At 50.2% G+C, this 4769-nt stretch overlaps 1 long non-coding RNA gene across 1 annotated transcript; it reads left to right on the top strand.

The window, feature by feature from the left end:
• The first annotated feature begins 787 nt into the window (after positions 1 to 787).
• On the top strand, positions 788 to 4021 carry LOC147981307 (uncharacterized). The gene is made up of 3 exons (XR_015599892.1): positions 788 to 1099; positions 2337 to 2407; positions 3732 to 4021. It is a non-coding gene; the product is annotated as an uncharacterized LOC147981307 (long non-coding RNA).
• Positions 4022 to 4769: the final 748 nt, after the last annotated feature.

Below are 4769 nucleotides of genomic sequence, written 5' to 3' on the forward strand. Positions count from 1 at the left end.
AACCAACATACAAAGGAGGCAACTGCTATCAAAGGACTCCTACTTCAGCCTGTTCCAATCGTCCACTGCAAGTGTGAAGATATCATATTGTAATAAATTAATTGTGCAATTAAATAAAAAAAACTTGAAAGGAATGGCATAAATCCCATTCAAGGTTTGAAAATAATATATCCTTAACGCAGATTGATCATTTCAGCATTGACTAGTGGTGTGACGCCCGGGTAATTAAGCTACAGTGATCCTTTGCTAATGATGCCACGTCACCTCGTTTATAGTTGCTAATCTCAAGTTAATTCGAAACCGATTCAAATTCAAATTCAAAAATAGGCAGACAATAAAAATTTTCAAATGTTAAAACTAAAATGTTCGGAGTGAATCAAATAATGCATAGGTAAATATGGTGGAGAAACCACACTTTTATAAAATATTTAAATGCCCAAATGGGAATGAAACAACAACATAACAAATTTATTAAATGCCTTTTGTTAATTATAAAATGTTAAAATATTTTACTTAGGGGTTTAAACTTTTTGTAGTAGAGGTATAATTAGTGATACAAATTTAGGCACAACTGTTGTGATTTATAAAACTAAATAAAATAAATAGTAAAAGAACAAAAACAGAAAACGAGACAAATAAAAAAAATAAACAAATGGGGCAAAGCCACCCCCTCTACCTGGGCCAAATGGCCCATTTGGCCATTTAGACCAACCAGGCCAGCGGCTGGCCCACCCTCGCTTCCCCTTATCCCCCCGAAACCCTAACCTACCAACCGCATCACCTCCCACTCCCCCTCCCACGATCCCCACACTCCTCTGCCTCCCTCCCTCGATCCAGATCGGATCGGGGCAATCGGGGCCCGATCCCGAGCTCGCCTCGCCGTGGCTCCCGTTGACGTCGTCGCCGTCGCCCGCCCCGCACCACCTCGCTGGAGCCCCTCGCCGCCTCAACCCCGTCGCCCCGTCGCCGAACCCTCCACGCCACCAGCACCTCCGACGCCGCCACTCGGAGCCCGCCGTCCGTCTGCCTCCTCGACAGCCCGTCGTCCCCGTCCTCCTCCTCGAGCTCGAGCCCGCTGCCATTTTCCCCACGAACGCCGGTGAGGCTCCGGCCTCTCCCTCTCTCTACCTCCGTCCGTGACTGCGGCCGACCACCAACCCTTACGCGCGCCGGCCGCGCACCGCGGTCCCGCCCAGCCCGGCGTGTCACCGGGCGCGCTCGCGCCCGCCTCCATCCGCGTGCACGCGCCCACCGCCTTGACTCGCCCGCCGTTCGCCTACCGCGCCTGCGCCTCCCCACACGCCGCCGCTCGCGGCTCCACCGGCGTCCGCCACCATTGCCCCTGGCCGCCCCCTTCCCCACGTCGCTGTGTCTCTCCCTGCTCGCCGCTCACGCCCTGCTCCCGCTGCCCGCGTTGCTGCTCGCCGGAGCCACCGGCCCATGCAGCCACAGCTCCGCCCACTGCCTCGCCAACCGGCCTTCGCTGCTGCTGGTCCGCGCCCGCGGCCACCCCTCTCCGTCGACGCCCCGTCTCCGGCCGCTCCAGCCGCCGCGACCAGCGTCTCCCCTGGCCGGCACCGTGGCCGCCATCGCCCTGCTGCGCCGGCTTAGTGGGCTCCGCCCGCTAACGGGCGCCCCGCGCGCCCATTCGCCCGCAAGCCCCCCTGGGCCTATGACGATTGGGGCCCACGCCCAGAACGAAAACAAAAAATATAAATAAATAAATAAAATTAATTAATTAATTAAGTTAATTAATCCTAGTTAATGAATCTAATTAATCTGTTAGCTTAATTAAACAGTAGTTTGTTTAGCCTAATCCCTAATTAACTAAAACAGTCAATGACAGGAGGGTCCCACCCCTGTTGACCAGTCAAACGTTGACTGGTCAACTGGGTCCCTCTGGCCCACCTGTCAGTCATGGGGTACACTTTTGTGTACACTGTGCTGGGTGCGCCTAGCAATTTAGCAACTATTTTCGAATTAAAAATAATTTCAGAAATTAATAAAAAATTTAGAAAATCATATCTTTTAATCCGTAACTCGGATTAAATTATTTTCAACATGAAAGTTGCTCAGAACGACGAGACGAATCCGGGTACGCAGCCCGTTCGTCCGCCACACACCCCTAGCATATCAAACACGCAACTTTCCCCCTTCGGTTCATCTGTCCGAAAATGCGGAACACCGGGGATATTTTCCCGGATGTTTCCCCCTTCACCGGTACCACCTCATACCGCATTAGGGCATGCCTAGCATCACGCTTTGTTATGTCATGCATCGTCATGCACTTGCTTGCTATGTATTTACTGTTTCTTCCCCCCTCTTCTCTTCGGTAGACCTCATGACGATGTTGATGCCCCTGTGGTCGACTACGTCGCCGACGGCCCCTCCTTATCTGAGCAACCAGGCAAGCCCCCCCCTTGATCACCAGATATCGCCTACTCTCCTCTATACTGCTTGCATTAGAGTAGTGTAGCATGTTACTGCTTTTTGTTAATCCTATCCTGATGCATAGCCTGTCATTGTTGCTACAACTGTTGATACCTTACCTGCAATCATAAATGCTTAGTATAGGATGCTAGTTTATCATCAGTGGCCATACATTCTTGTCCGTCTGCCATGCTATACTGTCGGGCCGTGATCACTCGGGAGTTGATCACGGGTATATACCTATACTTTATACATGATACATGTGATGACTAAAGTCGGGTTGGCTCGAGGAGTACCCGCGAGTGATTCACGGATTGGGGGCTGAAAGGACCTTTGTCCCGACGGCCCTCTGGGTGGATCTTTGTGGCGGAGCGACAGGGCAGGTTGAGACCACCTAGGAGAGAGGTGGGCCTGGCCCTAGTCGGCGTTCACGGTGTCTTCAAGATAACACGTTTAACGAGATCTTGGTATTTGATCTGAGTCTGGCTATTGGCCTATACGCACTAACCATCTACGCAGGGACAGTTATGGGCACTCGACGTCGTGGTATCAGCCGAAGCCTTCGTGACGTCAGCGACTGAGCGGCGCGCGCCGGGATGGACCGCGTAACGCAACTTCCTTTGTAATGGAGGTTGCTAGGTCTGCTCACCGCCCGCGTTCGCAACATGCAGGTGTGCAAAGGGCGATGGGCCCAGACCCCTGCGCCATAGGATTTAGACCGGCGTGCTGACCTCTCTGTTGTGCCTAGGTAGGGCTGCGACGTGTTGATCTTCCGAGGCCGGGTATGACCCAGGAAAGTGTGTCCGGCCAAATGGGATCGAGCGTGTTGGGTTATGTGGTGCACCCCTGCAGGGAAGTTAATCTATTCGAATAGCCGTGATCTTCGGTAACAGGACGACTTGGAGTTGTACCTTGACCTTATGACAACTAGAACCGGATACTTAATAAAACACACCCTTCCAAGTGCTAGATACAACCGGTGATTGCTCTCTCACAGGGCGACGAGGGGAGGATCATCGGTTAGGATTATGCTATGCGATGATACTTGGAGGACTTCAGTCTACTCTCTTCTACATGCTGCAAGACGGAGGCTGCCAGAAGCATAGTCTTCGAAAGGACTAGCTATCCCCCTCTTATTCCGGCTTTCTACAGTTCAGTCCACATATAATAGCCTTATTCCAGTTGATACCAATGCATACATATGTAGTGTAGCTTCTTGCTTGCGAGTACTTTGGATGAGTACTCACGGTTGCTTTCTCCTTCTTTTCCCTCTATCCCTTCTACCTGGTTGTCGCAACCAGATGTTGGAGCCCAGGAGCCAGACGCCACCGTCGACGACGACTCCTACTACACCGGAGGTGCCTACTACTACGTGCTGCCCGTCGACGACGACCAGGAGTAGTTAGGAGGATCCCAGGCAGGAGGCCTGCGCCTCTTTCGATCTGTATCCCAGTTTGTGCTAGCCATCTTATGGCAACTTGTTTAACTTATGTCTGTACTCAGATATTGTTGCTTCCGCTGACTCTTGTGCCTTCGAGCATTTGTATTTGAGCCTTCGAGGCCCCTGGCTTGTAATATAAAGCTTGTATTATTTTAATTTGTGTCTAGAGTTGTGTTGTGATATCTTCCCGTGAGTTCCTGATCTTGGTCGTACACATTTGCGTGCATGATTAGTGTACGGTCAAATCGGGGGCGTCACAAGTGGTTAGAGCTTCAAGACCATATTGATACCAAAAAAATTGAACCCAAACATTCAGTGGCAAGACATGGCAAGAGGTGGTACAAATGCACATATAATATATTCACAAAGAGAGAATAAGCAGAGAACATAACTTAGACAGATATAATATAATGGTTCAGCAGAATCATATATCCATAGTTAAAGCACTACTAGAAAAAGGCATGCTAGCGGCGCACCGAATTTGCCTTTTAATGGCGCACTACCAGTGCGCCACTGGCATCACGCCATTAAAATTAAATTCTAATGGCGCACCACCGGTGCGCCATTAGTATCTAGTGTTCTAATGGCGCACCACGTAGTGCGCCATTAGTATAGCCTACAGTGCGCCATTAGAATACCTCCCAGGGGGCCATATGTACCCATGTGCTTTGGCATTCTAATGGCGCACCAGCAGTTAATGCGCCATTAGTGTGATGATCACAGTGCGCCATTGGTGTCTTGTGTGGTGCGCCATTAGTATGAATATTAGGTTTTTTTTGCTTTTCTAATTTTTGCACAGGTTACAAAATATATTATTGGACAGAATATAGACAACAGCACACAGCAACATCAGATTCATCGAATACAATAGAAGATTAGTCTCTGAATACAATTCATC

This window comes from Triticum urartu, chromosome 3A, assembly GCF_056163025.1.
Source record: "Triticum urartu cultivar PI428250 chromosome 3A, HENAU_Tu73, whole genome shotgun sequence".
NCBI classification, from domain to species: Eukaryota; Viridiplantae; Streptophyta; class Magnoliopsida; order Poales; family Poaceae; genus Triticum; species Triticum urartu.